General features: G+C 48.2%; 1 pseudogene; it reads left to right on the forward strand.

Moving 5' to 3' along the window:
* Positions 1-13328: 13328 nt before the first annotated feature.
* On the forward strand, positions 13329-13427 carry LOC124529486 (uncharacterized; annotated as a pseudogene).
* Positions 13428-21995: the final 8568 nt, after the last annotated feature.

The raw sequence follows: 21995 nt of genomic DNA on the forward strand, positions 1-21995 counted from the left end.
CTCCTCGGGGGCCACCTGCCCAGACCTGGCCCCTTCCCCAGTATCGTCCTAGCACTCGCAAGCAAGACCCGCGCGTGGTGCCCGGAGGCGTTGAGGGGAGTGGAATTTGGTCCGGAGAAGGCGGCAGATACTGAATATTCTGGCTTCCTCTTCTCAGGGAGGGTGTTTTTAGGCTTCCTTCACACCCCTCCTGTGGGTGCCATCGGGTTGTGGAGGAAGGGCTGAAGAGAAAGGGAGCGGTGTCCAGCCAGCCCAGGTTTGGGTCCGAGACAGGTACACAGATGTGAGTCCCACTCTCCCCCTTTACTGGCAGGCCCGTCATATGTAACCTTTCACCTTTACTAAAGTGTCTGCTTCTGCCGTGCCAGCAACAGAGGACAGACAGACCCTTCCCTATAGTCTGGATAGAGCTTTGGTACTTGCCCTAAAGTTTCACCGTCCCCACATCCCACTCCTTTTTGTAAAAACGATGCTTAAGCCTGTGAGCGTGCTGTTCCTTTCCATGTGTTAATCAGTTTCCTTCCATTTGAGCTGTGTGGGAGGGAAGGGCATTGGAATTGTAGGTTGTAATCTTGTGCCAACCAATAAAAACCAGTATTTCACACACATCCCTGCTCAGTGTCTGGTCTCTTCTTTCTCGAGGTTTTCCTCGAGACACCAGTCTTCTTTGGGTTTCACCCCCCGCTCTCTGCTGCGGTCTTGAGAGTCAGAGGTGGCCCTGTTCGAGGGAGAAGCGAATTGGGAGAAGCCCATGGCAGGCGGCGAGACTCGGCGCTTGGTTTCCACCAGCCCTGCTGCGAGGTGCCCAGGGAGACTCGGGTGGCCTGCCCCCCCCCCCATCCCAGTGGGGCTTTCCTTCCTTAGGAGCCCAAAGGGGTATGGAAGAGAGGTGAGCCACATCTAGGACAATACGAGAGTACGGCAAGAAGTTGCTTTCCTGTGTGGGACCAGGAGTTGGCTGCGGGAGAGTCAGGAAGCCTTTATTTCAAGGACCTTGTCTCCCGTCCTCTCCGGTGATTTGGGGACGGCTGGAGAGGACGGGATGGGCTAAAGGGCTGGAGCCGCGTTCGGAAGAGGTGTAGCGGCAGGACTTGCAGGCAGAGAACGGGCAGGAGCCATCGGTGGGAGAGCCACGCTGAGTACCCTGGGAGACCAACAGAGAACATTTTGGGCTGTCATGAAAAACAAAGCATGATGAGGCCAAATTACAAAAGACCAGGAAAGCCCGGCCGAGGAGTTTGGCTTGGTACACGTAAAGCATTCCTGAACGAGATAGTCCCGTAATGTCGCCCGTGTTTGAGGAGGAGGCAGCAGGAGAGGTCGGAGAGGAGTGGTTTGGAAGCTTATGCTGCCCAGTCCGTGAGGTGATCCAGACTCAGGGAGTGAATGAACCTGGGGATGAAGAGAGGGATATAGAAGCAAGAATAAAGAGCATGTCACGATCAGATAAACGTGTCCATCCGCTGAGGCGGGCCGGCCTTCCTGGAATTCTGGTGGCATCACCACTAGCCAAGTTTCGTAAGCGAACAAACCTGATGTAGTCCGTGTACCCAGAGGGTCACTACCAGGCTGAGACTCACACGGACACGTAACTCACAATGGACTGAGGTGGATGTGCCGGGACGACAGTTGGCTCTTGTATATGATGATAAATGTCAAACCAAGTTAACCTGGTTAGTGCAGTGGCTATCTGTGTGGGTAGCCAAAAATAGGCAGGAAGTTGGTTACGGAACAATAATAACCGATGACTTCATTCCACCAAGGGCAAATGCCCTATCAGTTGGCCAGGGCACCCTGGGCCCCTAAACTCTGATTCCGCAGCCCTCCTTTGTCCGTCCTGTGATGATCACCCCTCCTTTATCAAAGGATTCCTTCTTGTGCCAGATTGAGTGTGCACAACGAGGCCGTGAGCTTATAAACGCTGACACAAGGGATGTGCTATACTTAACGAAACTACCAGATGGCAATCTCTAATGGGGATCTGGGGTCCCCAGAACTCTCCACTCTCCCATGTCCGACTGTGACAGGCCATTATGCAGGTGGCCCATCACCATCACATTCACTACATGTTGATTGTTCTTCACCCTCGGAGGATAGATGCAAACTAGGATTATTTTGCTGCAGCCCGGTGTTTCTATAGCCTGTAGGACAAGAGAGAGGTCTGTAGGGTCCCCAAAACTTTGTGCACGGGTGAGGGAAGGAAATGAGCTCAAAGGACACCAGTGCAGCTCTGACCATCCAAGCCAGACTTAGGTTGGCACAATTCTCGCCCATCCCTCAGGCAGGTTGGCTCCCATCCTCTCCAGAGACCTGATAATCGTACCCAAGAAAGCCTGGCGTTGTAAACCATGGTCTTGTTTGCTTACCGGTTTCAGTCACATTTGGGGTGTGAAAGGTTTATTTTACCTCCTCGGTCTTGTGACACCCAGCGAACAGCCTCTGAGGATGCAGCCACGTGGCTCCATGTTCTGTGTCCTGAATACCAGCAACGTGCTAACCCCAGGACACACAGTCCTCACAGAGGCACCTGCTTGGGTGACAGATGGCATGAAATCGGAGAGATGACAGCCTGGGGAGGTAAGCCATTAGGGGTGGGGTGAGAGGGGACGGTGGAGAGAGCTCAAGCAGGAGGACCATAGGGTGGAAAAGAGGAAGGGACCGGGCGCCCGGGTGGCTCAGTCGGTTGCATATCCAACTTGGGCTCAGGTCACGATCTCACAGCTCGTGGGTTCGAGCCCCGTGTCGTGCTCTGTGCTGACAGCTCAGAGCCTGGAGCCTGCTTCGGATTCTGTGTCTCCCTCTCTCTCTGCCCCTCCCTTGCTCGTGGTCTCTCTGTCAAATAAATAAACAACAGGGGCGCCTGGGTGGCTCAGTCGGTTGAGCAACCGACTTCAGCTCAGGTCACGATCTCAGGGTTTGTGAGTTCGAGCCCCGCATCGGGCTCTGTGCTGACAGCTCAGAGCCTGGAACCTGCTTCCGATTCTGTGTCTCCCTCTCTCTCTGACCCTCCCCCACTCATGCTCTGTCTCTGTCTCAGAAATAAATAAACATTAAAAAAAATTTTTTTAAATAAATAAAAATTTGTTTAAGAAAAGAGGGAGTCGGAAAAGGGAGGAAAGACACGTCGAAAGGCTGCCTGCTGTAATAGAAGAGTGAGTGTTGCAATTAGACCAGGGTTCAGGTCTCAGCTGCTGACAGGCTCTGTGATCTTGGACAAGTTACCATCCCTGTTCCCTCCTATTCGGTGGGAGAGAAGTCTCTTTTTGGTGATTGTCGTGAGCCTTCAATAGGTGAAGGAATGTGTGGACGGGGCACCTGGGAGGCTCTGTGAGTTAAGTGTCCGACTTCGGCTCAGGTCATGATCTCGTGGTTCACGAGTTCAAGCCCCGCATCGGGCTCTGTGCCGGCTGCTCCGGATTCTGTGTCTCCCTCTCTCTCTGCCCCTCTCCCGCTCACTCTCTGTCTCTCTCTCTCAAAATAAAGTAAAATAAAATAAAAAACGTTAAAAAAATAAATAGTAAAAATAAAGGAATGTGTGCAACGTCCAAGTTGGTGCGTGATCATCAAATGGTAGCCGTGAGTGGACACCTGTTTGGGAATCGCCAAGGGCCGTGCCAAGGTCACTGAGTCACAGCACATAGAGGTCATCACAATGCAGAGGAGTGACAAGTGCAATAAAAAGAAGGCTGAGGGAGGGACTGAGGAGCCTCCGTCTGGGATTCAGAGGGCTGAAGGAATTCTCAGCTGAGGGGACAGCGTGTGCAAGGGGAGGCCACGGCACCGTGCTCGTGTAACGGCAAGTTGGCTGGAACACGATATCGATAGTGAGCCCGGAGGAGAGAGAGAGACGGGAGGTGCCGCGGGAAAGGTCAGCTGGGGTCAGGTGGCTTGGCAGGCCGTTTGAACTTTACTCCGCATGACTGGGAAGCCAACAAAGGTTTTAAAACAGAGCAGTGACTGCATCGGGACGGGCATCTGAGGAAGATGATACCAGCATCTGCCGAGCGGTCCCGGTGTTCCGGGCCCTATGGCCCGGCAGTGTATTCACGGCTCTGCATTCACATTTCGGCTCTGCATTCCCGCGATGCGTAGGACCTATATCATCGCCACTGGGTGGTAAAGGCTTAGGGAAGCAGACTGCTTTTGAAAGGAATTGGACCAACTCATTCGAAAAAATCGTAGGGTAAAGTGCCAAGGACGCCTAACGATAATTGTGAAAAACAAGGGAGAATACCGGGCTACGAGGAAGTCCTGACTCTTGATCCCCGGGCCGTGAGTTCGAGCCCCACGTTGAGGGTAAAGATGACTTAAATAACAAACCTTAAAAAAAGGGAATCAGATACCATTAAAAAAAAGATTTCGGGGGCGCCTGGGTGGCGCAGTCGGTTAAGCGTCCGACTTCAGCCAGGTCACGATCTCGCGGTCCGGGAGTTCGAGCTCCGCGTCGGGCTCTGGGCTGATGGCTCGGAGCCTGGAGCCTGTTTCCGATTCTGTGTCTCCCTCTCTCTCTGCCCCTCCCCCGTTCATGCTCTGTCTCTCTCTGTCCCAAAAATAAATAAACGTTGAAAAAAAAATTTTTTTAATAAAAAAAAAAAAAAAAAAGAAAAAAAAAAAGATTTCGGGGGTGCCTGGGTGACTCAGTCGGTCGCGCGTCCAACTTCAGCTCAGGTCATGATCTCGCGGTTCCCAAGTTCAAGCCCCGCATCGGGCTCTGTGCTGACAGCTCAGAGCCTGGAGCCTGCTTCAGATTCTGTGTCTCCCTCTCTCTCTGCCCCTCCCCCACTCATGTTTTGCCCCCTCTCTCTCCCCCTTCCTCTCTCTCTCTCTCTTAAAAATAAATATGTATTAAAAAAAAAAAAGAAAAGATTTCCTATAGGGGCAACCTGAGAGGCTTAGTTAAGTGTCCAACTCTTGATTTTGTCTCAGGTCATGATCTCATGGTTCGGGAGATCAAGCCCCGCATCAGGCTTTGCACGGACATCGAGGAACCTGCTTGGGATTCTCTCTCTCTCTCTCTGTCTCTCTCTGTCTCTCTCTGTCTCTCTCTCCTTCTCTCTCCTTCCCCCACTTGTTCTCTCTGTCTCAAAATAAATAAACTTTAAAGAAAAGAAAATTTCATATAAAGATATAGTAACTAAAACAATGGGATAGAGAAATAAACGAGACAATAGAACAGAACAGGGGACCGAGAAACAGACCCATGCAAGTTGGTAATATGTAAAGAGCCAGAGGCAACACCGGGTTCTTCAGCAAATGGTGTTGGAAGAGCTGACTGGCCAAATGGAAAAAAATAGATTTAGCTCCTTACAACATACATGAAAATAAGTTCACAAATGTGTAAAATGAATACCTCTTAGAATAAAAAAAGAAGTTCAGTAATATATCTGGGGCCACCCAGGTAATAAATGGAGACACTGTATCTCGTCAAGCCTGAGGGGTCTGGTGCCAGATCCTGCCCTCTTAACCCACTCAGTAGGTGCTCTGTCCCGGTCCCTTCAGAGTGTTAGACGGACCAGTGCAAACAGACACTGAAGGCAGGGCGGTGGCGATTGGAGGCTGGATTGGCAGCCGGTCCCCACATACCTTACGTGAAGGATCGCTGGGGAGGCAGAGGGAGGGACTGTCGCCGTATCACCGTCACTCAGTCGACAGATTGGGCACCGATGATGTCCCACCCCCTGCCCGGTGTCCATGTGAGAGATACCATCACAAGCTCAACAAACGTTTACCGAGGGTGGTCGTGTTACCGGGTGGGTGTGAGAAGGATAAAAATAAGGCAATGGCAGTGAATCGTTGCATGGTAGGGCTGGGAGGATTTGGGAGATCAACTGTCCAGTCCTCTCGTTTTACAGATTGGGAAATAGGCACGGTGAGAAGGGACTTTTCTCTTTTTTCACAGTATTCTTTTTTTTTTTTCAACGTTTTTTATTTATTTTTGGGACAGAGAGAGACAGAGCATGAACGGGGGAGGGGCAGAGAGAGAGGGAGACACAGAATCGGAAACAGGCTCCAGGCTCCGAGCCATCAGCCCAGAGCCTGACGCGGGGCTCGAACTCACGGACCGTGAGATCGTGACCTGGCTGAAGTCGGACGCTTAACCGACTGCGCCACCCAGGCGCCCCTTTTTTCACAGTATTCTTGTTTGGAACCCTGAGCAAAGAACACAGCTCCCTGGCCGTGTTGTAAATAACCAGCTCCTCTGTCTTTCTTGGCGTGAAATTATCTTTTTAGTTTTTTAAGTTTATTTATTTTGACAGAAAGAGTGTGTGTGAGTGGAGGAGGGGCAGAAAGAGAGGGAGAGAGAGAATCGCAAGCAGGATCCCTGTTGAGAGCGTGGACCCTGAGGTGGGGCTCGATCCCACAAACTGTGAGATCATGACCTGAGCCGAAATCAAGAGTCGAACACTGGGGCGCCTGGGTGGCTCAGTCGGTTAAGCGGCCGACTTCGGCTCAGGTCATGATCTCGCGGTTTGTGAGTTCGAGCCCCCGATCAGGCTCTGTGCTGACAGCTTAGAGCCTGGAGCCTGCTTCGGATTCTGTGCCTCCCTTTCTCTCTGCCGTGCCCCCCCCCCCCGCCCTTGCCTCGTTCTCTGTCTCTCAAAAATAAATAAATGTTAAAAAAAATTAAAAAAAAAAAGAGTCAAACACTTAACTGACTGAGCCACCCAGGCGCCCTGAAATTAACTTTTTTTTTTTAACTGGTTATCCTGCTCTGGCCACCAAACACTGTCCAGCCAGTGCCAGGCAGGTCTAACCCTGTTTATCACTTCATTACTCATTCAACCATTTTTTTAATGTTTTTATTTATTTTTGAGACAGAGAGAGACAGAGCACGAGCGGGGGAGGGGCAGAGAGAGAAGGAGACACAGAATCCGAAGCAGGCTCCAGGCTCTGAGCGGTCAGCACAGAGCCCGACGCGGGGCTCGAACTCACGGACCGCGAGATCATGACCTGAGTGAGCCGAAGTCGGACGCTCAACCGACTGAGCCACCCAGGCGCCCCACATTCAACCATTATTTACTTCCATCTTTTTTGTCCCCATGTTCTTCCCTGCAGCCTTCCTATAGAATTCCTATAGAATTCATTCCTATCCCTCCCTATGCAAGAGCTGAGCCTGCCCAGAGAAAACCATATACTGTGGGGTCACCATGGGTTCATGCCTCCCCTCCACGGACCCTCCGGTGCCACCCATCAGTGGCCAGCGACTGCCACATTGACAAGTCCAAAGGTCACTTTTCTTCTCATCTGACTTCACGGACCCCTCCCTTCTCCCACTGATGTCTTCAGCAATACTTCTGATTCTCCTCCCACCCATAGCTTTCAGAGTAAAGTTCCAACTCCTTAGATTAGCATTCAATATCTTTTGTGATTTGGCCCCTGCCCACCTCTGCAGACTCTTTTCCTGCCACTGACCTTGCCCTTCTTTACCCCTGGCCCCAAAGAACTTTCTGCTGTGCCCTTCTTCGGGAAAGATCTCTGCGATTCTCTCCCGTAGGTGGGGTTGTGGAATTCGGCATGTGCCTTCATTCCGAAGGCACCTTCTCAGGCAGGGAGAGTATCTCTCTGTTCTCGGTATCTGGCTGAGTGCTTCAGAGCAGGTACCTAGGAAATGGAGGTTGGAGGAAGCTAAGAGCCAAATGGCATTGTGGGAACGTCCACAGCACAAGGAAATGTATGCCTGATGTCACCCTCTTCTCTAGACAACACCACCAGCCGTACACACGCCCCTTCACTTTTCCCCAAACTTGGAAAGAAGCCAGTGGCGGCCTGACCTCAGGGATCTGGGGGGGGGGAGGGGAGTGGGGAGGGAGATGTTTGGACAGGGGGAGGAGAGCACCACAGTAGTCTCTTCCCTTTGGGATAAGGGTGATGCTCAACCGGCGTAGCACCCACCGAGTCCCCCTCCCCCGCTTTCTCTTCCTGCCTTGAGTTTGTGGGTTGGAGGGGAAGAGGGGGAAGGTGCTTCTTCAGGGGGGAGGAAAACCCCAGTTCCTATTCCCTTGATCTCTCAGCCCAGGATCCTGAGACCCTCAGGGCGGAACCTAATGGAAGGCTGGTCACTTCCTGTGGGGCCTGTGCCGGCGACCAGCCACGGAAGCCAAGTTGGGATTGAGACCTGGGAAGGGCAGGGCAGTTATGGATATTTGCAGATCGAGGGGCAGAGTTCAGGGTAATTTGTGTGACTGGCGGGGAACTTGATTTGAGAAAGTTGAGCGGACCCACCTGTATAACAGCTAATATTATCTGACCAGCGCTTTCCAGTTTACAAAGTACTCTCCCATCAGTTCAAACAATTCCTTGGACACCTACTGCCGACACAGGGCCAGGGGCCAGGGCCTTGACCCGCACTTATGCCCTGAGAGGCGGGTGCTTTGATCCCCACCTCATTGTTGAGGGAGCTGAATGAAGCCTGGAGGAAGAGTGAAGCGCAGGAGGAAAAATAAGGAAAAATAGGTCGGGTGTGGGTCAGGTTCAGAAGGTGAAGGAAAGCCAGAGGGAAGCAAGTCGGGCCTCTGGTGGTGACAGGGGCTGGCCAGTAAAAAGGTGCCTCCAGCCGCCCCTTCCTTCTGCTGCATTTTAAGACCCACTTAGTCCCTCCTCACTCTTTCAGGATGTGCAGGCCCGGCCTGGGGGCACCTGATGGCCTCCATCGCTAGCCTTGGACCTGCTGGGCTTTGGAAAGCGGGTGAGCCTCCTTCCTGGTAGTTGCAGACAAACCCCCCGGGCCTCTGCTATTTGGGGGCCCGGGGTGGGACCATCACGTAGTCAAGGCAAGCCCAGGGCTGGAGGCCAGGGTGGGAGGGGCCCTACTCCTGGAACTTCTGGCAGCTCCTGCGAGGACCCTGAAAACAACAAAAAGAGACGGCCTTGCTCCGAGGCCCCGTGCCTCACCTCCTCCGAACCGCCGGTGACATCACAACGGCAGGCACAGGGACTATGGGGACCTTCTGCCTCAATCCCAACCGGCCTTGATCCCAGAGTGGGGTGGGGGCCGAGGCTGACCCCGCTCTACTGGCCAGTGTCTTCTCAGAACCTCTTCCTCCACGCCTCCCTCCTTCTGGAGCTGCCCCCCCCCCTGCTCCCCCTGCCTGGGGGAGACCCACGGGCTTCTGAAACAGGCAGAGAAGCAGCTGAGTAAAGGCACAGAGAAGGTGCGAAAAAACAGAGGGGCTTCGGGCAGAACGCCAAGTAACCTAGCAAAAAAAAAGTGAGCCGGTGTGAGAAAAAGCCTAGAAGGAAGCACCCTCTGAAGTTGGGGTTATTGAGTACCTTTTTTCTGTGTTATGTTGCACATCCTCCAGCTCTTGCTGGTAATCTGTTTTTGCGGTGAGAAAGGAAATCATCCCTTACCCTTAAAGGAGCATTTCATTTTACCTGATGTTTAGTCCTTGTATGTTATTCCTGCCAACCAGCCGATCATCTTATTTATGAGGTGATTAGCATTTTGGAGGCAGGGACTCTGAGACTCCATCGTGGTGAATGACGGACTTGAAGGCACAATAGCAGCCTGTGGTCTGTTCTGGAGACTGTTCTGCGTGTCCCCGAGAACAGTGCCTGTTCTGTTGTCGGGAGGAGTGTCCCGTAGTCTTTTAGGTCCAGTTGGTTTCTAGTGTTTTCCAAGTACTCTATTTCCTTACTGATCTTCTGTATAGGATATTCTGTCCATCATTTGTTTTAATGTTTATTTATTTATGAGAGAGTGCAAGCAGGGGAGGGGCAGAGAGAGGGGGACAGAAGATCCGAGGAGGGCTCTGCGCTGACAGGCTGACAGCGGGCAAGCCCGATGTGGGGCTCGAACCCACTCACTGAGAGATCATGACCTGAGCCGGAGTTGGATGCTCCACTGAGCCACCCAGATGCCCCTGTCCATTGTTCTTTTTTTTTAATTTTTTATGTTTGTTTATTTTTGAGAGCGAGAGAGAGCACGAGTGGGGGAGGGGCAGAGAGAGAGGGAGACACAGAATCCGAAGCAGGCTCCAGGTTCCAAGCTGTCAGCAGGGCTCGAACTCACGGTGTGCGAGATCATGACCTGAGCCAAAGTCAGCTGCTTAACCAACTGAGCCACCCAGGTGCTGTCCATTATTGAAAGTAGGTGCCTGGGTGGCTCAGTCGTTTGAGTTGATTTCAGCCCAGGTCATGATCTCACGGTTCATGGGTTGGAGCCACCCCGACCCCCGTCAGGCTCTGGCTGACAGGGCAGAGCCTGCTTGGGATTCTCTCTCTCTCCTTCTCTCTCTGCCCCTCCCCGACTTGCGCTTTCTCTCTCTCTCAAAGCAAATAAACTTTAAAAAATAATAAAAAAGAAAGTAGGGCACTGAAGTCTCCAACTATTATTGTAGACGTGTCTATTTCTCCCTTCACTTCTGTCATTGTTTGCTTCATATATTTTGAGATTCTGTTGTTTGGGACATATAGAATTGTTACAGCTTCTTCACGAATTGACCCTTAAATCAATATATAGTGTCCTCCTTTGTCGCTTGTAACAGTTTTTTATTTCAAATCTATTTGGTCTAGGATTAGCATAGCCACCCTGGCTGTCTTTTGGGTGGCTCTTTGCACAGAATATGTTTTTCCATCCCTTTGCTTACAACGTATTTGTGCCTTTGGGTCTAAAGTGAGTCTCCTGGGGGCGCCTGGGTGGCTCAGTCGGTTGAGCGGCCGACTTCGGCTCAGGTCACGATCTCGCGGTCCGTGAGTTCGAGTCCCGCGTCGGGCTCTGGGCCGACGGCTCGGAGCCTGGGGCCCGCTTCCGATTCTGTGTCTCCCTCTCTCTCTCTCTGGCCCTTCGCCTCTCGAGCTCTGTCTCTGTCTCTGTCTCTCTCAAAAATAAATAAACATTAAAATAAATGAATAAAGTGAGTCTCCTGCAAGCAGCATATACTTGGATATAAAATATATATATATTTTTGGCCATCTTAAAGTTTACAGTTCAGGGGCAGTAAGTACATTCCTGTGCAACCATCACCGCCATCCGTCTCCAGAACTTTTCTCATATCCCCACACTGAAACTCCATACCCATTAAATAATAATTCTCCATCTCCCCCTACCCCACCAGCCCCTGGCAACCACCATTCTACTTTCTGTCTCTGTCCATTTGATTACTAGTGTATGTAAAGTCCTAGGTACCTCGTCCAAGTGAAATCATAAGCATCTGTCCTTTCGTGTCTGTTTTTCTCTCCCCCTTAGCGTAATGTCATCAAGGTTCAGACATGTTGTAGGCGTGTCAAAATGTCATTCTTTTTTAAGGATGAATAATATTCAATATGCCGTTGTATACATATATATGCCTTAGTTTTTTTTTTTTTTTTTTTTTTTGTCTTTTAACGTTTATTTATTTTTGAGACAGGGAGAGACAGAGCATGAACTGGGGAAGGTCAGAGAGAGGGAGACACAGAATCTGAAGCGGGCTCCAGCCTCCGAGCTGTCAGCACAGAGCCCGACGCGGGGCTCGAACTCACGGACCGTGAGATCATGACCTGAGCCGAAGTCGGCCGCTTAACCGACTGAGCCACCCAGACGCCCCTATGCCTTAGTTTTTGTATCCATTTACCTGTCAGTGGGTGCTCGGGTTGCTTCCAGCTTTTGCCTGCTGTGAATAATGCTGCTGTGAGCATGAATGTACAAATACCTGGCTTTCAACTCTTTCGGGTATATATTCGAGCAGAATTGCTGGATCGTATGGTGATTCTATTTTTAATTTTTTGACGAACCGCGATACATACTGATGTCTATAGCGATGATACATTTTATATTCCCAGCAGCAGTACACAAGAGTTCCAATTTCTCCACCTTCCCACCAACATTTGTCTATTTTGTGTTTTGTGTTGTTATGTTACATTTTAAGTAATGGCCATCCTAATGTGTACGAAGTTTTGACTTGCGGTTTTGGCTTGCATTTCCCTAATTAGTGATGTTGAACATCTTTTCATGTACTTATCGGCCATCTGTTGTCCTCTTTAGAGAAATGGCCATTCAAGTCCTTCGTATTTTTTTATTTATTTTCAGTTAGATCATTTTTTATTTTATTATTTATTTATTTGTTGTTGTTGTTGTTGTTGTTGTTGTTGTTTTTTAAGTAGGCTCTACACCCATTGTGGGCCTTGAACTCATGATTCTGAGAGCAAGAGTCTCATGTTCTACTGACTGGGCCAGCCAGGCACCCTGGTTAGATCATTTTAAAATCCATCCTGGGGGTGCCTGGGTGGCTCAGTTGGTTGAGTCTCTGACTCTTGATTTCAGCTCATCCCAGGGTGAAATCCCAGGGTCGTGGGATTGATCCCAGGGTCGTGGGATTGAGCCCTGCGGGCTCCACACTGAGCGTGGAGCCTGCCTAAGATTCTCTCTCTTCTGCCATTCTCTCCCCATTCGTGCTCTCTCCCTCTCTCAAAAAAAAAAAAAAAAAAAAAGTTAAAAAAATCCATTCAGCCAATCTGTCTTCTTATGTGTGTAGTAAAATATACATAAAACTCACCATTAAGTATATACATTTATAATGTATAATCATCACCAATCTCTGTCTTTTAATTGGTGAACTTAATCCGTTTAGATTTAAAGTGAGTAGTGGGGTACCTGACTAGCTCAGTGGGTAGAGATTGTGACTCTTGATCTCCAGGTCATGAGTTTGAGCCCCATGTTGGGCATAAAGCTTACTTAAAAAAATGAATAAATAAAATAAGTGATTACTGATATTGAAGGATTTACTTTTGTGATAGTGTTCTTTTCTATATGCCCTCTTCTTTTGTTCCCCAGTCCTTCCAATACTGTGTTCTTTTGTGTTTGATTTTTTTCTAGTGTACCATTTTGATTTCCTCTTCACTTCCTTTTCTGTATATTTCCTACTTGTTTTCTTAGTGGTTACCATGGGGATTACAGTTAATATCCTAAGATTAGTAGCTAATTTATCATCAGACACCATGAAGGCCTAAAACCAGTAGGATGATATATTTAAAGTAGTGATAGACAGGTGCCTGGGTAGCTCGGTCGGTTAAGCATCCAACTCTTGATCTCAGCTCAGGTCTTAATCTCAGGGGTCGTAAGTTCAAGCCCCACATTGGGCTCTGCACAGGGCATGAAGCCTACTTAAAAACAAGTGAAGGAAGGAAGGAAGGAAGGAAGGAAGGAAGGAAGGAAGGAAGGGGAAGGGAGGAAAGGGAAGGGAGGAAGGGGAAGGGAGGAAAGGGAAGGAAGGAAGGAAGGAAGGAAGGAAGGAAGGAAGGAAGGAAGGGGAAGGGAGGAAAGGGAAGGAAGGAAGGAAGGAAGGAAGGAAGGAAGGAAGGAGAAGGGAGGGAGGGAGGGAGGGAGGGAGGAAGGTAGGTATTGATAGGGTGTTCCCTATGGTGGCACATATACTAAAATTGGAATGATATACAGGAGATTAGCATCACCCCTGCCCAAGGATAACATTCATGAAGCATTCCATATGTTGAAAGTTATGCTTACAAAAAAATAAATAAAATAAAGTACTGACAGTATTCTCGTATTTTTGGTATGTAACTCCTCTTTTGTGTTTCTTATATGATTTAAAAGGCAGATGCATAAAACAATAATTATAAATCTATGTTAACATGTACATAGTGTATACAGACGTATTTGTACCAATAACATAAAGGGGGTATGGAATTGACTAGGAGGAATTAATGTATGTTATTGAAGCTAAGATGTTCTCAGTTCAGTCTAGATTGTTGTAAATTTATCTATTTCTTCTTAAGTGCACTTAGGTAATTTGTGTCTTTCTGTGTATCCTCCATTTCGACTAAGTTGTTGGATTTATTGGCATAAAGTTGTCCCTAATGGCCCCTCATTAGTCTTTTATTATCTGTAAAATCTGTTGTGATGTTACTCTCTCATTCCTGATATTAATGATTTGTATTTTTTCCCGACCATTCTGGATGGAGGTTTATCTGTTTTGTTGATCTGAAGCAGCATTTACTTTCATTTATTTTTCTCTATTTTTCTGTTTTCTATTTCATAGATTTCTGCATTGAACTTTTGTTTTCTTCTGCATACTTTGGTTTCAGGTGGAAGCTGAGGTCATTGACATGAGATCTTTCTTCCTTCTTCCTCCCTCCCTCCCTCCCTCCCTCCTCTCTCCCTCCCTCCCTTCCTTCCTTCCTTTTTTTAAAAAAGGATTTTTAGGGGGGTGCATGGGTGGCTCAGGTGGTTGAGCATCTGACTTCAGCTCAGATCATGATCTCACAGCTCGTAGGTTTGAGCACCACATTGGGCTCTGTGTTGACAGCTTGGAGCCTCGAGCCTGCTTTGGATTCTGTGTGTGTCTCTCTCTGCCCCTCCCCCACTTGTGCTCCGTCTCTCTCTCTCAAAAAAAAATAAACATTAAAAAGTTTTTTTGTAAGAAAAGACTTTTTTGGGGGGGCTCCTGGGTGGCTCAGTCAGTTAAGCATCTGACTTCGACTCAGGTCATGATCTCGGGGTCCATGAGTTCAAGCCCTAAGTTGGGCTCTGTGCTGACAGCTCAGAGCCTGGAGCCTGCTTCGGATTCTGTGTCTCCCTCTCTCTCTCTGCCCCTCCCCTGCTTGGGCACTCTCTCTCTCTCTCTCTCTCTCTAAGTAAATAAATGAGTCAGATGTTCCTTAAAAAAAGGCATTTAGTCAAGGTGCCTGGGTGGCTCAGCTGGTTAAGCGTCTGACTCTCGGTTTTGGCCCAGGTCGTGATCTCATGGCTTCATGGGTTCTAGCCCTGAGTGAGGCTCTGCGCTGGCAGCATGGAGCCTGCTTGGAATTCTCTCTCTCCCTCTCCACCCCTCCCCCACTCACACTACATCTGTCTCTCTCAAAATAAAGAAACAAACAAAGGCATTTAGTGCCATAAATTTTGGTAATGGAGGTGCCCCGCAAATTCTGTGTTGTGTTTTCATTTTCACTCAGTTCAAAATACTTCCTATTATTAAAAAAAATTTTTTTTAATTTTATTTTTAAGTAATCTCTACACCCAACATGGGGCTTGAATTTACAATCCTGGGATCAAGAGTCGCATGCTCTCCCAACTGAGCCAGCCAGGTGCCACTCTAATTCTTTTCTTTGTTTAAATGTTTATTAATTTATTTTGGGGGGGGGGGGGGAGAGAGAGAATTTCAAGCAGGCTCCACACCATCAGCCCAGAGCCCAACATGGGCCTCAGTATCACAAACTGTGAGATCATGACCTGAGCCAAAATCAAGAGTCAGACACTTGGCTGTCTGAGCCACCCAGGCACCCCCTAATTATTTTTTGATCCAGAGGTGTGTTACTCATTTTCCAAGCATTTGGGGATTTTCCAAGTATCTTTCTGTTATTGGTTTCTTTTCTTTTCTTTTTTTAGAGAGAGAGACAGCATGCGCCCATGGGAGCAGGGGAGAGAAGCAGAGAGAGAAAGAGAGAGAAACTTTTTTTTTTTAATGTTTATTTATTTTGAGGGAGAGAGAGAGATAGAGCTCAGATGGGGGAGGGGCAGAGAGAGAGGGAGACAGAGAATCCCAAGCAGGCTCTGCACGGGGGCTTGAACCCACAACCCCTGAGATTGTGACCTGAGCCGAAATCAAGAGTCGGATGCTTTACTGAACCGAGCCACCCAGGTGCCCCGAGAGGGAGAGAGAATCTGAAGCAGGCTCCATACTCAGCGCAGATCCCAATGAGGGACTCGATCCCACGACCCTGGGATCATGTTCTGAACTGAAACTGAGCAGGGTACTCAACCGACTGTCACCCAGGCGCCCTGTTATTGGTTTCTAATATAATTCCGCTGTGATCAGAGAACATACTTTGTATGACTTGAATCCTTTTGAATGTTCTATGTCAAGTTGGTTGATAGTGTTATTCAAATCTACTATATCCTAGCTCAGTATTTGTCTACTTGCTTTATCAATTACTAAGAGAGTGGTACTGAAATCTCTGACTCTAATTGTGATCATTTTTCTTGTAATTAGTAATCAGTTGTAATCAGTTTTGGCTTCATATCGTTTGAAGCTCTCTTACAGGACACATGAACATTAGCATTGTTATGTCCTCAATTAATTGACCCCTTTGTCATTATGAACTGAACTTCTTTATCCCTGGTAATATTCTCTGCTTTGAAATCAACTTTGTATTATATTATTGTAGCCCTCCCAGCGTTCTTTTGACTGCATAAGCATGGTGTATTTTTTTTCCATCTTTTTGCTTTTACCCTATTTGAGTCTTTATATTCAAAGTACATTTGTTGTGGGCAGCATATAATTGGGTCTTGCTTTCTTATCCACTGTAACGATCCCTGCCTTTCAATTTGGTTGTTTAAACAATTTGCCTTTAATGTGATGACTGATATACAGTTGACTCTTGAACAGCATAAGTTAGAACTGGGCAGGTCCACTTATGCACAGATTTTTAAAAATAAATATAGTACAGTACTGTAGATGTATTTTCTCTTCCTTATGATTTTCTTATGATTTTCTTTATTCTATTTATGTCATTCTAAGAATACAGTATAGGGGTGCCTGGCTGGCTTAATCAGTAGAGACTCTTGATCTCGGGGTGGTGAGTTTGAGCCCCATATTGTGCATAGAGATTACTTTAAAAAAAGAATACAGCATAAAATCCACACGACATACAAAATATGTTTTTTCCATCTTTTTCTTTCTTTTTTTTTTTTCAACGTTTATTTATTTTTGGGACAGAGAGAGACAGAGCATGAACGGGGGAGGGGCAGAGAGAGAGGGAGACACAGAATCGGAAACAGGCTCCAGGCTCCGAGCCATCGGCCCAGAGCCCGACGCGGGGCTCGAACTCCCGGACCGCGAGATCGTGACCTGGCTGAAGTCGGACGCTTAACCGACTGCGCCACCCAGGCGCCCCTAAAATATGTTTCATCAACTGTTTATGTTATCGGTAGGGCTTTTGGTTAACAGCAGGCTATTTGTAGTTCAGTTTTGGGGGAGTCAAAAGTTCTACACAGATATTTGGTTTGCTCCTAATCCCCATGCTGTTCAAAGGTCAAGGGTAGTTAGGTTTCAGTTTATCATCCTATTTGTTTCCTAGTTGTCTCATCTGTTCTTTGCTCCCTTTTTCCTCTTTTTCTGCTTTCTTTAAATTATTTTTATTCCATCTTTTTTCTTTTGTTGCTTTATTAGCTATAACTCTGTTATTTTACTAGTTGCTTTAGGGTTTATACTATACATCTTTAACTCACGACAATCCACTTAAAAAAATTTTTTTTAATGTTTTTTTGGGAGAGAGAGAGTGAGTGAGCAGGGGAGGAGCAGAGAGAGAGGGAGACACAGAACCCGAAGCAGGCTCCAGGCTCTGAGCTGTCAGCACAGAGCCCAACGTGGGGCTGGAAGTCACCAACCGTGAGATCATGACATGAGCCAAAGTCGGACGCTTAACTGAGTCACCCAGGCGCCCCTCCGCAGTCCACTTTTAAGTGATATGACACAACCTCATGTATATCTGAATCTTACTATATTTCCATTTCTTGTCCAACCTTTGTGCTATTAACATAATACATTTTGTATCACATCTGACTCCATAATACATTTCACTTTTACATATGTTAACTTGAATCCTTGTAAATTTGAGATTTGTTTATGGCCCAGAATGTGGTCTATCTCAGTAGGTATTCTCAGTGCACAAACCCCACAATACATTATCATTTTTTATTTTTTAACACAATTCTCTTTTTAAAAGATGTAAGTAATAAGAAAAAAATGATATACTTACTCATGTAGTTATCACCAGAGTTCTTCATTCCTTTGGGTCGGTCCATATTTTTATTTGGTATCATTTTCTTTTTGCCTGAAGAACTTCCCTTAACAAATTTTGTAGTGCAGGTCTGCTAGTGATGAATTCTTTCAGTTCTTATATATCTGAAGATGTCTTTATTTCCCCTTTATTTTGTAACCTTTATTTGAGAGTGGGGAGGGGCAGAGAGAGAGGGAGAGAGGGAGAATCCCAAGCAAGCTCTGTGTTGTCAGTGCAGAGCCAGATGTGGGGCTCAAACTCACGAAAGACGAGATCATGACCTGAGCCAAAATCAAGTCGGGCACTTACTCAACTGAGCCAGGTGCCCCTCACTTTTGTTTTTGAAAGATATTTTTTATTTTAATTCCAGTATAGTTAACATAGAATATGTTAGTTTCAGGAGTACAAGATAGTGATTCAACACTTCCATACATCACCCAGTGCTCATCCGGACAGGTGCACTCCTTAACCCCCATCACCTGTGTAACCCATCCCCCCACCCACCTGCCCTCTAATAACCATCAGATTGTTCTCTACAGTTAAGAATCTGTTTCTTGGTTTGTCTTCTTTTTAAAAAAACTTTTTTTAATGTTTATTTATTTTTGAGAGAAGAGAGAGACAGAGCGTGAGTGCGGGAAGGGCGGAGAAAGAGGGAGACACAGAATCCCAAACAGGCTCCAGGCTCTGAGCTGTCAGCACAGAGCCCGATGCAGGGCTCAAACTCATGAACTGTGAGATCATGACCTGAGCTGAAGTCAGGCGCTTAACCGACTGAGCCACCCAGGCGCCCCTCTCTTTCTTCTTTTACTCGTTTGTTTCCTAAATTCCACGAGTGAAATCATAAATTTGTCTTTCTCTGACTGACTTATTTTGCTTAGCATTATACTTTCTAGTTCCATCCATGTTGTTGCAAATGGCGACATTTCAATTTCATCCTTTCATGATGAAAGGATTTCATCCTTTTTATGGAGAAATAATATTCCATTGTATATTTATACCACATCTTCTTTATCCGCTCATCTATCAGTGGACATTTGGGACATTTCTCTCTTCTTCCGGGCCTCTAATCACCATATGTTAGGCCACTTGAGATTGTCCTACAACTCCCCGATGCTCTTGTAATTTTTTTCTAGACTCTTTCTTCTGTTTCATTTTGGGTAATTTCTATTCTAATGCCTTCATGTTCATTTACCTTTTCTTCTGCAATATCTGATCTGCCATTAATCTTATCCACTGTATATTGTATTTTGGACATTGGAGCCTTCATGTCTAAAAATTCAATCTGGGGCTTTTTTTTTATATCTTCCTTGTCTGCCCTTAACTTTTTGAGCATAAAGAATACAGTTATAACTGTTCTATTTTTATTTTTTAACTTTTACTGCTTACTTATTTTTGAAAGAGACAGAGTGCAAGCAGGGGAGGGGTAGAGAGAGAGAGAGGGAGACACAGAATCCGAAGCAGGCTCCAGGCTCTGAGCTGTCAGCACAGACCCCAGTGTGGGGCTTGAACTCACAAACCATGAGATCGTGACCTGAGCCGAAGTCGGATGCTTAACTGAGTCACCCAGGCACCCCCAGTTATAACTGTTTTAATGTCCTCCTCAGGTCTAACATCTGTCAGTTCCGGATCAGTTTCAATTGATTATAGATTGTGTTTTCCTGCCTCTTTGCACGTCTAAGTATTTATGAATCCATTGTTATTTATTTAGTCATTTATTTAAGTTTATTTTGAGAGGGGCAGAGGCAGTGGGGGAGGGGCAGAGAGAGAGGAGAGAGAGAATCCCAAGTGGGGCTTGAACCCACAAAACCATGAGATCATGACCTGAGCCAAAACCAAGAGTCAGACTCTTAACCGGCTGAGCCACTCAGGCGCCCCTTTATGGATCCATTAAAAAAATATATTTATTTTTGAGAGGGAGAGAGAAAGAGAGAGAGAGAGAGAGAATGTGGGGGAGGGGCAGAGAGAGTTGGGGGGCAGAGAAACTGAAGCAGGCTCTGTGCTGACAGCAGGGAGCCCGCCATGGGGCTTGAAGTCACGAACCTTGAGATCACAACCTGAGCTGAAGTCGGATGCCTAACAGACTGAGCCACCCACGTGCCCCTGAATCCATTTTTTTAAATGGATGCCACACAGTATGAATGTTACCTCACTGGGGGCTGGGTAGTTTTGCATTCCTATAAATCTTCTTGCGTTTTGTTCTGGAATGAGTTTATATTACTTGCCAACATTTTGATCTTTCCAAAGGTTGCTTTTATGATTTGTTAGGTGGGTCCAGAGTAGGGGGACACAAGGATGAGCAAGGCATTAGTGGAAGTGGATACATAAGCCTAGGCACTCCCCGTAGCAACACGGGTAAGGGAACACTCACAATTTGATCAGGGTGGCACGGTGCAGCCTCAGCTCTGCCCTCTCTCTCCCCTTCCTGAGGTAGCAGCAGCGTGAAGAGAGCAGAGAGGGCTGCAGTATTCCCCGGCTGGGCTTGGGGGTACCCAAGGGATCTAAAGCCTTATCACTAGAACAAATCGGGCTTCACATCATTTGTAAATTGGGGCCACCCGCACCTGCCCTGCCTAGCTCAGAATGGTGTTCTGTCTGTCCTGGCGGTAAGGGAAACGTGCTGAGTTTCTGACACTGAAATCCCGACATACTGGCTTAGCCAGTTGACCGCTAAGCCCACTCCTAGAGGGCCCTCGAGATATGTGGTCAGAAGCTGTGGGGATGAGGACAAAAGCTGGGTGTGTGAGCAGCCAAAGGGGTCTGAGTTCTAAAACTATTTGCTCCTAACCTTGCAAGATGAGGCAAGCCCAGGGCATCTGGGTGGCTCAGTCGGTTTAAGCATATATTAAAAAATACATATATAGGAGGCAGGTCCTGCCTGGGGAGGTGGTTTCCTCCGTCTGCCCTCACCTCTGATAGAAGCCTGGGATGGGTGGTCTCCTTACTCTCCAGACTCAAAAGCCTGAGAAACACCAGGGAATCCACCTGGAGCCTCCAGACCTGGGCATTTCTGTCATTCCTTTCCTTTTATCTCTGATTTCCCACCAGTCAGATGATGGTGTCTGAAGGCAAGAGGCCAGAGTTCTCAACTGCCCTCTGGTTCTCCGTTGGGTCATCTCTGCATCAGACCCGCCCTTATCCAACCTCCTTCGGAAGGGCCTGAGGAAACTGGCCAGACCAGACCTCCACGCCACTGGCTGTCCCTGGCAAGAATAAGCCGATCCAACTTATTCCTATATCTCCAGTAGCACCCAAGGACCCTGGAGGGCCTCAGCCTCGTTCAGCTCCCACAACTTTTGTGTTCTTGGGTGGCTTCCATCACCTGCCAGTCTCGAGTTTTCCTAATCGTGTGTAATGGGCTGGGGGGGGGGGTGGTTCTGGTACAAAACTACACATACCTACCTGAGGTAATTGTAGATTCACATGCAGTTGTAAGAAATAATAGAGCTCCCTTATACGCTTTGCCTAGCTTCCCCCAATGCTAACTTTTGCAAAACTATAGTGGAAGATCACAGCCAGGATACTGATACCGGTAAAATCCATCCACCTTATTCACATTTCTCCAGTGCGTGACATTGTAACTAACAGACCACGCAAGCTTTCAAATTCATCGGTGTCGCGAGTTGCTTGTGACCCAGGGGGACTGCACCGCCCTGCTCCACCTGTGCCCCTGCAAACCACGAAAAGGTTAACGGGGCTTTTAACAGGGCATCGCATGTCATCGGTTAATCCGCACACCAGCCTGTTTTACAGACGTTAAGACTGAGGCGCAGAGAAGGGTGGGTGGGTAAGTGGGCCCAGGTCCCACGGCCGGGCAGGACCTAAGCCGGGCTTGCCTACTCTATCTACCCTCTGAGCACAGCCTAGGGGGCCACTAGGAGGCTTGGAAGGCTAAATAAACATAACGGAGACCTTGTGGGCCTGGGGCAGGGTCCGGCCGTGAAGGGAAGAGCAGCCAGCCGCCCCACGCCGCGGCTTGGCCCTACACCGGAGCTCCACGCAGAAGCTTGAGCAAGCCGGACGTCACACCTACCACGGCCACCTGAGCTCCCCGGCGGGGGCGCTCGGCTGGGGTCCCGCCCCGGGGGACGCCGGGAAGCAGCCCCGGCCCCGGCCCCGCCCCGTCCCTCCCCTCCCCGCGCACTCTCCTCCCCCTTCTGCGCAGCGCTCGGCTGCCCTCTGCTGCCGCGGGGTGGACCCTGCAACCCGGGCCGTCCCCGCCTTCGCACCGCGCACCCCCCGCCTCCGGATTGGCCGCTCCAGCCGTCTCCGGGCCGTCCGCCTTC

This window comes from Lynx rufus, unplaced genomic scaffold, assembly GCF_022079265.1.
Source record: "Lynx rufus isolate CCGP_SWC_20201006 ecotype Redwood Valley unplaced genomic scaffold, mLynRuf1.p SCAF_6, whole genome shotgun sequence".
Lineage (NCBI taxonomy): Eukaryota > Metazoa > Chordata > Mammalia > Carnivora > Felidae > Lynx > Lynx rufus.